The sequence below is a fragment of the Panicum virgatum genome, chromosome 9N (genome assembly GCF_016808335.1).
Source record: "Panicum virgatum strain AP13 chromosome 9N, P.virgatum_v5, whole genome shotgun sequence".
In the NCBI taxonomy this organism is placed as follows: Eukaryota; Viridiplantae; Streptophyta; class Magnoliopsida; order Poales; family Poaceae; genus Panicum; species Panicum virgatum.
This window is the reverse complement of record NC_053153.1, coordinates 64891058-64903672: the sequence shown is the minus strand read 5'-3', so window position 1 is coordinate 64903672 and position 12615 is coordinate 64891058.

The window sequence follows — 12615 nt, the reverse complement described above, 5'->3', positions numbered from 1 at the left end:
GCCTCTTACCTTACTCCTGTGGTGCTTATAGCTTCACCTCATCTTTGGCGGTTGAGAGTCAGAACGGTATCATAGAGTGCTCATATTTCTTTCTCTTTTAGCTCAACCGTCAATCAGGAGGTTTTGTAAATTTTATCAAAAGAAATTTATAAAGTTCCTCGAATGATTTCTCGGATCGCTCAATGTGTATAATTCCTTACCAAGGCTTTTATTGTGCCTTTCTTCCTCAACCTATCTCTAATGGCTATTTTTTTGAAGCTGTAGGTATGGAGGATTTGAACGCATACCTGCTTCTCATATTTTGCTGAGTCAAAGACTGGATCCAAAGGAGAAACAAGTCATAAACCTTGATCAAGATGTGCAAGTGTGTGAATATTTTTGGTGGATGGTGTATGCACTCTTTTGTATCCACTATCTCTCTCTTTTTTTTCTTTTTTTTGTTGGATAAGGAGCTATCTTTTCATTTCTTTCTTTTTTTTTGACATGCCTAAGCATGTGGCATACCTTTTTTGGGTACGCATCTTTTATTCTCTTCTCTTTTTTTTGACATGCCGAAGCATGTGGCATACCTTCTTTAGGTATGCATCTTTTATTTTCTTTTTGCATAGCCCGATATCCTTGATATATTTTTGAGAGAGTGGTGTCATACATGGACATGGAGTTTTATTTTGTGGATGGATGTGTGCTTACTTCTGGTGTAGAAGCATAGCATGTGATGAAAATGTGTACGTGATCTTGATCATGGGAGTATGAAATGAATCTCACTAAGCATCACAACAATTTGACAAAACTCAATGTAACATCCCGAAAATACGCCCAATTAAATCACCCGCTAAAAATTTTATTTTCTAAAATCTTTTTCGTCGCTGAGCTCAAATTATTCTAAATTATTTCTTGTCCGAGCTCCTAATTCCCCTGAAATTTTTTTTCCGGCCATCCGCCGTCCCGACACCAGTACCAATCACCGACCTATCCCCTTTCCCTTTCTCTCGTTCTGCGTGCTTGTCGCTGACCGGCCGAACGCCGCAGCGCGCGCATGGCTGACCGCCGCATTGAATCCCGCAGGCAGTACTCTCTCTTTCTCTCTCTCTCTCTCCATTTTTCTTTTTCCCTTTTTCCTTTTTTCTTTTTTTTCCTTTTCTTTTCCCCCTCCTTTCCTTTCTCCTTGCTTCTCCTCCTTTCCCACGCGCAGCACGCAGAGCAGAGCATGGCACAGCGCTGAGGCGCCCCTCCCCTCCCCTGTGCAGCACCCCCTCCCCCAATTGCGCGACCTCCCCTGCACGCACCGGGCCCTTGCTGCCTCGACGCTAGCGCAAGCCACGAACCAAGCTCGCGCGGCCGCCACACGTCGACCCGCCATTGGCCGCCGTCCCTCCACTTGCGCCGCCCCCTCCCCACTTGCGTGTCGTTCTCTGCACGGCCGTCCTCTCGCCGTCGCCTCCGAGCGCCACCGCGCCGCTCCGCGACCCCAAAATGGCCCCCACCGCCATTAATCGCCTGCCAAGCTTGCTGGCCGCCGGCCATCGCGCGGTCCCCCTCCTCCCCGCCCTCGCCAGCATATAAATAGGCCTCCCCCGCGCCGCTCTCCATCACCGCAAGCACCACAACCGCCCATAGCCCCCTCCCCGTCCCGGCAGTGCCGCCGCCATGCGCAGCTCCTCCCGCCTCCGCCGGCCGCCGTCGCCCAGCCTCCTCGCGCCGCCCCCGCCCGAGGTGAGAGGGGGAATCACTTCCCCTCATCGCCCTCCCCCTTTTCCTCCTCCTCCCGGCCACCACCATGCCCCGGAGGGCCGCCGCCGAGGGCCGCTAGCGCCCTGCCCCTCCCCTCCTCTGTTTCACGGGAGAGGAACGGGAGGGAGGTTGAAGAAAGGGCAAATTGCCCAAAAACCCCTTCCCCTCTTTCCTTTTAATCCCCAAAAGACCCCTCTCTCTATGTTCACCTCTTTCAAAAACACCCTTCCTGTTTCCCTTTTTAAAGAATGAGCCCCTCCACTATGCAAATAGATTTACAAATGAACCCCTGCACCATATAAATAATTCCAGATAGACCCCTACCCATTTTTAGAGTAGCCCGGATATTTTCTAAAATTCCAATCAAGCCCTTGCCATCCCAAAAATAATTTCAAAGAAGCCCCTCTCTTATTTCTTTTAATGAATAAGCCCCTCCACTATATAAAATATTTATGAGTAGGTCCCTGCCTAATTTCCAGAGTAGCCCGAACCTTTTCCAAAATTCTATTCAAGTCCTATCACTCCCAGAAATAGCCCCTAAACCCCTCTTCGGCCTATCATTTTATGAGCCAAAAATCCCCCGTTTACCCCAAAACTTTACCATGCCATTTCTAACATAATTTTGGCCATGCCATTATAGAAATACCCAAAAATATTACTCCCATCTCCATATCTTAATTTCTTCTGATTCGAGCTCAATGATAAAACCTTATTTCTTTTTCTTTATTGTGTGTTTGTTTGTGTGCGACGTAGATCACGGTGTGAACGAGGGGGAACCCGTCGACGAGCAGTACCGCAAGCAGGTGTGCGAGGACTAGTACCGCGACCCCGAACCCGAAGGACAGTACCTCGATCAGGACTTCCCGGAAGGCTTTGTGAACAGCAAGTTCAATCTCATCCTTTGATGCATATTTTGTCCCAGTTTTATAAACACAACCTACTGGCCTGTTTTATAAAACTGCATATGCTTTTACTGCTAAAACATGGTTGGATAGCCACCCCTTGATTTGTTATAACCATTCCTTGACCACCTAGATTGATGTCTACATATGATTCGTTCAGTGTGGATGTTAATCACTGCTAGAATTACTCAGGGCCTTATATTCGTTCTACTACACATCAAATGTGATGATTTATAAAAGAAAATGTGTGAGTGTGTGGGAAGGAAAAAAGGTGGATTTGTGGAAAATAAATGAAAGACGTGTCTCGATGAGATGGATGACATTTCTGTGTGAATTGCCAGAAGGTGTGCTTGTACCTGCGTGGTTGAGCAATGTTGGGAGATATCCATCTTGTCACCATTAAGGACCGAGTTGATGTGTCATCTCACCTAAATCAACTTATCGTACAACCACTCGACTGTTGTGTGTGGTAACGGCTTAGCATAAACCCCACTAGTTAGTCTGTTAGTCATCAGGAGAGCTGGTGAGCAGCGGGTGATCAAGAAGATGTGATAAGATCTTTGTGAATTATACCCCGGTTGGGCCTCGTTGGCAGGTCAACGACCCCTTGGTGGATCCCGTGTTGGCTACTCAAGTCTAGCTAAGGTGGGTAATGGCTTCGATGGGATCTGCACCGACACTAAAGTGATCGTGCTGTGGTACCCCACTTGTTGGTAAAGTGTACACCTCTGTAGAGTTTAAAACTATTCGAATAGCCGTGCTCACGGAATTGAGCGGGTTACGATTTGGTCACAAAACTAGGGTTTCTTCTGGGAATGGTTGGGATGGCGTGTGTTGTTTTGGTAAAGTGTCCGGCAGCTGTGCCGTGTGCTACGGCGGATGAGGAGTCCGGTAGCAATTTAAAACTTGGATCCTGTGTGGATCAACCCTACGTGTCAAGATAATTGCTTTGAAAATCCTGTTCTTTCAAATAAACCCGTGCATAAAATTAGCTTTACCGCAAATTAACCAATAGCCTTATCCTTGATTAATCCTGTGCATATACTCTGTTTATACCCCCTCCGTGGGTGCGGTTGGACTTGCTGAGTACGTTTGTACTCACCCCGATATATGTTGTTGCTTCAGAGGAAGATCCGGACTTCGTGGTGGGAGACGTTGAGTAGGGGTTGCGTCCGCACCCAACTCTACCTGTGGTGTTGGTCCTGTTCAGGATGCTTCCGTTGGCGCGATACTCTTAGCCCGAGATGGATCCCATGTGGGTTGTGCTTTGGTATATCACCGTAGCCTTTTTACTTCTTGTTATTGTCTGTCTCGAGTGTCCACCTCCTCGGAGGATTGTACGGTGATGTACCATCTGATGTAATAAATGTGTATCAGCCTCCTGGGACTGATATTTGTATCACATTCAATTCACCTCTTATGAGGGGATGCTTCAGGTGGTATCAGAGCCGTAAGTTGGCTGTAGGACGTGACCCTTAGGATTGGAAAAGCCCTTTTGACCAAGATAAAGGATTTACAAGCCTTCTTGCTCCCCATTCCCTTTAGCGAAAACTGATTTGCCCCCGGTGCTTTCCAGATGGCCGGAGAAGGATGGATCAACAGCCACTGCCTGCCCCCGGTGCTTTCTAGATGGCCGGAGAAGGATGGATCAACAGCCACTGCCTGGAGCCCGGTTTTCCGAGACTGTTGTTTGCTTGCATGGACCGTCTCGGCATTCATGAGTGCCCGGAGTACACCAGCATGGAGTACGAGGATCGTGGGACCGTCTGGTGCAAGATGATCATCTACGTCGGGAGAAGCAGCCGTTACCCCAACATTCAGCCATGGAATGTGAGTCATGCTCGAAGGAGGATGCATGCCTTTGAGGGTGAAGAGCCCCCAACCCGAGAGGAAATTTCTGTTGCCCAAGGATCTGGCAAGAGGAAGAGTCCTGCCGCCCCAGTAGCAACCCCACCTACAGAAGCCTCCCGTGAGACCCCTGATCCAGAAGTTGCCAAAGAAGAAGAGCCACTGCCACTGACGCAGCCCAGACCAAGAGTGGATGTGCGTTCTCTCCTATTGCCTATAGGCAGAGAACCCACTCAAGTCAGCGACCCAGCATAAGTGTCGGTCAGCCGTCAAGGGATGAAGTTGTGTGGTCCGAAGTTAGATTTGTACCCCCTCTCTATTGAGGAGTATGTACCCGATCGTGTAGTACGCATTTTGGCCTTGCCCCAGTGTTGTACCCCCTTGCAGTAATGAAGTTGTTTGTGCTTGTTGTTTGTTAGTTTGTGTGCTTGTCGGCAGAAGGTGGATTCTGCTTTTTCGAAAATGCGAAGTAGAAAACTTAAACATCATTTAAGTCCAAATCCAAGCATCATAAAGGTCTACTCAAGCTATGGATGCCGCCCACATGCACCACCAAGACCTCTCAAAGCCAAGCCCAGACAAACCCGAGTGTGGGAAAGCAGCCCGAAATGCAAGGACAATCCTCTGCCCAGCAAGACTAGGAAGTTGACCAAAATGAAGGTAGAGGAGATAGTCAAGTGAGGTCACAACAGCCACCACCACCTCCCTTCATTGATCTTGCACAAGTGATAAATAACCAGACTCATGTGTTGGAGGCTTTGCCTAATGCCATCAACCACCCAAGACCTCATGGACAAGGCATAAGTGATGAGTTGACAGATTTTCTACGGACCAAGCCACCCACTTTTGGAGGTTCTGCCAACCCTTTTGGACGCAAATGATTGGCTGCGTGACATCCAAAGGAAACTTGAGCCATTTGGTTGTGAAGACCGAGATAAGGTTCTCTTAGTAGCTCACCAGCTCACCTGTACAACCCTTGCTTTGTGGAGAAACACAGTATACCCACAGTACTACTAAAGCTACCCCTATTAACCCGTACGCCTGGAGCCGACATACATTGTCGACTAGGTTGTACTCGGGTAAGGATCATTTTAAGTGGGGTAGAATTCTTAGCAGACCTAGTAGTACTCAAGTCTAAGGGAATAGACGCAATCTTTGGAATGGATTGGTTAAGCCAGCATGATGGTCACATAGGATGTGCTGAAAAGGTAGTACACCTGACCAACTCAGATGGAGTGCAAGTGATTTGCCAAACTCGGGGAAGTGGACCAGACCCGATGGTTTTTAGCATGGAAGCTAAGACCCTGGAAGAAGTCCGGGTAGTGGGTGAATACTCGGATGTTTTTCTGGAAGAACTCCCGGAATGCCACCCGACAGAGATATAGAATTTGTTATTGACCTTATCCCTGGAACCTCTCCGATTGCCAAGAGACCCTATAGGATTGCAGCCTCAGAATTAGCAGAGTTGAAGAAATAGTTAGGAGAATTGCAGCAAAGTGGTTTCATCAGACCTAGTTCATCCCCGTGGGGAGCCCCAATCTTGTTTGTCAAGAAAAAGGACGGAAGTATGAGGATGTGTGTGGATTATCGTGCACTAAATAAGGTCACCATTAAGAATAAGTATCCCCTCCCCAGGATTGATGATCTCTTCGATCAACTAAAAGGAGCCAAGTATTTCTCTAAGATTGATCCAAGATCAGGATATCATCAGCTTAAGATTAGAGAAAGTGACATCCTGAAGACAACCTTTGTCACCCGTTATGGGCAGTTTGAGTATACGGTGATGTCTTTTGGACTTACCCGTGCACCTGCTTATTTCATGAACCTCATGAACAAGGTGTTTATGGATGAGTTAGATAAGTTTGTTGTAGTCTTCATTGACGACATACTTATTTACTCCAAAAGTGCTCAAGAGCATGAACAACACCTACGAGTGGTTTTGAAAAAGTTGAGAGCGCACAAACTCTATGCAAAATTCAGCAAATGTGAATTTTGGCTAGAGAAAGTGGCTTTCCTTGGTCTTATTTTGACCGCAGAAGGAGTCACAGTCGACCCCGAGAAAGTTGAAGCAGTTTCCAACTAGCAGCAGCCGACCAATGTTAGTGAAATCAGAAGTTTTCTTGGATTAGCCGGTTATTACCGGAGATTTATTGAAGGATTTTCCAAGATAGCTAGACCCATGACAGAGCTACTGAGGAAGGATAAGAAATTCACTTGGACAGAGTCATGTGAAAGAAGTTGCCAAGAATTGAAGGAAAGATTGACGACTGCCCCAGTATTAACCCTACCGGATATTCATCGGGACTTTGTCATCTATTGTGATGCATCCCGACAAGGATTAGGGTGTGTCCTTATGCAGGATGAGAAAGTAGTTGCATATGCTTCCCGTCAGCTCAAGTCTCAGGAGCAGAATTACCTAACCCATGATTTGGAGTTTGCAGCTGTAGTGCATGCCCTTAAGATCTGGAGACATTACTTGATCGAAAATAAGTGTGAGATTTATACCGACCATAAGAGCCTGAAGTATATCTTCACCCAACCGGATTTGAACTTAAGGCAAAGAAGGTGCTTAGAATTGTTCAAAGATTATAATTTGAAAATTCATTACCACCACCGACAAAGCTAATGTAGTAGCAGATGCCTTAAGCAGAAAGTCTCATAGGCAGCTCAGACCCGAGAATTCCCACTTACAAGAAGAAATGGCACGATTAAATGTGCACATCATTCCTCAAGGATCTCACCGCAAGTTGAGTATTCAGCCTACCTTAGAAGAAGAAATTAGGAAGGCCCAAGGTTTGGACCAAGACCTGATGAAAATCTATAAGCACACTGGAGAAAATAAGACCCCAGACTTTAGAGTGGATGACAAGGGAACCTTGTGGTATAAAGCCAGAATTTGTGTGCCCAAGGAAGGAAATTTCTGACACATTATTATGGACGAAGCCCATAACTCGGCATACTCCATCTACCCCGGAGCTACCAAGATGTATATGGATTTGAGGCAAAAAATATTGGTGGAATGGAATGAAGGCAGATATTGCCCAGTTTGTCGCTCATTGCGATATATGCCAAAGAGTCAAAGCTGAGCATCAGAAGCCAGCTGGATTATTGCAACCATTACCCATCCCGGTTTGGAAATGGGATGAGATAGGCATGGATTTTGTGGTTGGTTTGCCCAAGACCCAGAAAGGAAATGACTCAATATGGGTGATAGTGGATCGACTCACCAAAGTCGCTCACTACTTGCCTGTACGAACCAACTACGGTGGGGAAAAGTTAGCCCGACTCTATATAGATCACATAGTGAAATTACATGGTGTGCCAAGCAAAATTGTTTCGGATAGAGGAACCCAATTTACCTCTAAATTTTGGAGAAGCTTGCATAAAGCCATGGGTACAAAGCTAGATTTTAGTTTGGCTTATCACCCCCAGACCGATGGTCAGACAGAAAGAGTAAATCAGATAATGGAGGATATGTTAAGAGCTTGCGTGCTTACCTATGGCAAGGACTTGAAACAGAGTTTACCCTATGCAGAGTTCTCATATAACAACAGTTATCAAGCAAGTTTAGGCATGTCACCTTTTGAGGCCCTTATGGTAGAAAGTGTAGAACCCCTTTGATGTGGTCAGAAGTAGGAGAGCGTACACTAACCGGACCAGCCCTTATAAAAGAAACAGAAGACCGTGTGGCTGAAATTAGAGAAAAGCTAAAAGCGGCTCAATCCCGCCAGAAGAGTTATTCAGATAAATGAAGAAGGGAATTAAGTTTTGAAGTTGGAGATCATGTATACCTTAAGGTCTCTCCAATTCGAGGGACTCGAAGGTTTCAAGTTCAAGGAAAATTAGCTCCTCTGTATATCGGACCATACCAAGTAGTGAAAAGAGTTGGAGCAGTAGCATACCGTATTCAATTGCCTGAAGAAATGTCGGATATACATCCAGTATATCATGTGTCTCAGCTCAGAAAGTGCTTGAGGGTACCTGAAGAAGAAATAGTACCAGTAGAAATAATTGATCTGCAAAAGGATCTTCGTTATCAAGAAGTGCCTGTCAAAATTCTGGACACTGTCACAAAAAGAACAAGGAACTCAGAAGCTACATGGAGTAGAAGAAGCTACATGGGAACGCGAAGATGCGATAAAGAAGGAATTTCCTCATCTGTTCAGAACTCAGTCGAATCTCGAGGACGAGATTCATTTTAAGTGGGGTAGGTTTGTAACATCCCGAAAATACGCCCAATTAAATCACTCGCTAAAAATTTCATTTTCCAAAATCTTTTTCGTCGCTGAGCTCAAATCATTCCAAATTCTTTCTTGTCCGAGCTCCTGATTCCCCTGAATTTTTTTTTCCGGTGATCCGCCGTCCCGACACCAGTACCAATCGCCGACCTATCCCCTTTCCCTTTCTCTCGTTCCGCGTGCTTGTCGCTGACCGGCGGATTGCCGCAGCGCGCGCATGGCCGACCGTCGCCGCAAATCCCGCAGGCAGCCCTCTCTCTTTCTCTCTCTCTCTCTCCATTTTTCTTTTTCCCTTTTTTTCTTTTTTTCCTTTTCTTTTCCCCCTCCTTTCCTTTCTCCTTCTTCCTTCTCCTCCTTTCCCACGCGCCCCTCCCCTCCCCTGTGCAGCGCCCCCTCCCCTGGGTGCCGCCTCCCCCAATTGCGCGACCTCCTCTGCACGCACCTTGCCCTTGCCGCCTCGACGCTCGCGCTCGCCGCGAACCAAGCTCACGCGGCTGCCGCACGTCGACCCGCCATTGGCCGCCGCCCCTCCACTTGCGCCACCCCCTCCCCACTTGCTTGTCGTTCTCTGCACGGCCGTCCTCTCGCCGTCGCCTCCGAGCGCCACCGTGACGCTCCGCGACGCCGAAACGGACCCCACCGCCATTAATCGCCTGCCAAGTTTGCCGGCCGCCGGCCATCGCGCAGCCCCCTCCTCCCCGCCCTCGCCAGCATATAAATAGGCCTCCCCCACGCCACTCTCCATCACCGCAAGCACCACCGCCGCCCTTAGCCCCCTTCCCGGCCCTGCAGTGCCGCCGCCACGTGCAGCTCCTCCCGCCTCCGCCGGCCACCATCGCCCCGCCTCCTCGCACCGCCCCCGCCCAAGGTGAGAGGGGGAATCACTTTCCCTCATCGCCCTCCCCCTTTTTCCCCTCCTCCCCGCCGCCACCATGCCCCGGAGGGCCGCCGCCGAGCGCCGCCAGCGCCCTGCCCCTCCCCTCCTCTGTTTCACGGGAGATGAATGGGAGGGAGGTTGAAGAAAGGGCAAATTGCCCAAAACCCCCCTCCCATCTTTCCTTTTCCCCAAAAGACCCCCCTCTCTATGTTCACGTCTTTCAAAAATACCCTTCCTGTTTCCCTTTTTAAAGAATGAGCCCCTCCACTATGCAAACAGATTTACAAATGAACCCCTGCACCATATAAATAATTCCAGATAGACCCCTGCCCATTTTTAGAGTAGCCCGGATATTTTCTAAAATTCCAATCAAGCCCTTGCCATCCCAAAAATAATTACAAAGAAGCCCCCCTCTTATTTCTTTTAATGAATAAGCCCCTCCACTATATAAAATATTTATGAGTAGGTCCCTGTCTAATTTCCAGAGTAGCCCGAACCTTTTCCAAAATTCTGTGCAAGTCTTATCACTCCCAGAAATAATTACAAATAGGCCCCCGGATCCTTATTTAGCCCTAAACGCCTCTTCGGCCTATCATTTCATGCGCCAAAAATCCCCCGTTTTCCCCGAAACTTTATCTCGCCATTTCTAACATAATTTCGGCCATGCCATTAGAGAAACACCCAAAAATATTACTCCCATCTCCATATCTTAATTTCTTCCGATTCGAGCTCAACGATACAATCTTATTTCTTTTTCTTTATTGTGTGTTTGTTTGTGTGCGACGTAGATCATGGTGTGAACAAGGGGGAACCCATCGACGAGTAGTACCACGAGCAGGTGTGCGAGGACTAGTACTGCAATTAAGGACTGAGTTGATGTGTCATCTCACCTAACTCAACTTATCGTACAACCACTCGACCGTTGTGTGTGGCAACGGCTTAGCATAAACCCCACTAGTTAGTCTGTTAGTCTTCAGAAGAGCTGGTGAGCAGCGGGTGATCAAGGAGACAGGATAAGATCTTTGTGAATTATACCCCGGTTGGGCCTCGTTGGGAGGTCAACGACCCCTTGGTGGATCCCGTGTTGGTGTTCACGCTTCTTAAAGTGCCAATTTATGTACCGCAAGCGCACGGATCGTGTAGCTTTTCCCTTAGAGTATTCCCCCAAGGTTTGTCAATCCACGGAATAAGTGTATTACTATGCTTAACTAAGCACTAATGACGTTGGTAAAAGATCTATATTGAATGATTGAGTGTGAAATAGATCTAATCTAACCAATCTAATCTAATCTAGACTAGTGAGCAATGATAGATGTGTGCACAAGATATGAAGAGCATTTGTCCATAGGGTCTAGGATCACTAGAGATGTAATCGCCAAGCAACAAAGAACGGATCTAATCTACCAAGGGTGTGTTCCAAGATCAAAACCTTTCCCTCCCGCATACTGTCACTACACGAGGATAATTGGTAACGAATCAACAAGAACATGATAGTTGATGTAATCTAAGTAAACCATGCAAGAGCAAAGCAAACCCAAAGCCAAGTCGCGAACTATTAGGCATCAAAGCATCATCAACAAGAATTGCGATAGATCAATCTCATAAAGGATTCGGCAATTACAACTCAAGATCTCCTTACAACCCCATGAACAAATGAGAACTTTACCCCATGAAGCTAAGCGAAGCGTAGTCGATCATGGTGATGAAATCTCCGGCAAGGGATGGATCCCTTGCTGTCCACCAACTTGCAGCGGCGCCGAGGGACGATGAGGCCTCCGGTGTCGCCTTTCTCTTGTGTCTAACTCGAATGGATCTCTCAAACTCGTCTCTGGATGCTCTCTGGATGACTCCGCGATCCTTTTGCAATTCTCCCCCTCCTTTGACGGCGGCTTTGGGGTATTTATAGGCAGATATGGTCGGTAGTTTTGGTAAAACATAGATTAGTGTTGACGTGTACTTCGTGCTAAAGAAAACTGAGACCGATTGGGCTCCGAAATGGGCTAGGCCGGCCGGCCCAAGGGCTCCAGGCCGGCCGGCCTGGGCCCTTTCTGGCCCCTTTCGGTCCCATCTTTCGCATGTGGCCTCTTCCACTTATTCCTCATCTTAGCCCAGTTGTAACCATGCGTCAAAACATCTCCGAAAATGTCCAATTTCCTGTCGAAATGCAACATGCTCCAAAATCCAGGACAAAATCGAAAACGGTCAAGTTCGGGTGCCATGTGGCGGGTTAGTACATGAATCATCCCAAAGAATTTACCAAAACAGCTCCTAATCATATAGTAAAATGGGTACTTAAGGAGCGCCAACATTCCCCCCCTGCTTAGCTTTTGCTCATCCTCGAGCAAATCAAATCATCAAATCCTTCCAAGGGTTGCTCTAGAGTTCTCGAACTGCAAAATTTACTTATGCAAACAAGTCTAACAATATTTCTTCAAACAAAGGTCAGAGGAGCAGCGAGGATAATCATATCATGGGCGTTTAAAAACTCATCCAATATTACTCCACGACTCTTACCTTTAGCCAGCAACTCGAATATCGACAACACTTGCTTTTCTTGCCATCCTTGAAGGTTTTTCTCTCTTTTTTTTATTAAGAAACAAAATACCCTGCAACAAAGGTTAGACCAAAAATTCTTGCACAAGTCCTTTCATGTCTCTCAATATAAGTGGCTATCCTATTTTTATTTGCAAGCTCTCATCTCCCAAAAGTCTCTCAAGTATAAAGTGGGGCTATAGGTGAGGCTTAGCAAAGTATATACATATATTGTCAAATTAAGAAAACCTTCTAATGATTGCTTACCTTCCGAGCCAATGATCATGAGAGTTTCTCCATAATGTAAAGGGTTCAAGGGTAAGAAGATTTTGAATGGTGGACATGTGCAAAGGCATACAAAAAGATTGACTTCAAGGCACAAGCATCGTCCTCGTTCTCGGATTGCACATGGTTGGAATTGAGGATATTGTTCTCAAACAACAAGGTGATATCTCTTTGCACTTCTCTAACCATAGAATCCCTTCAT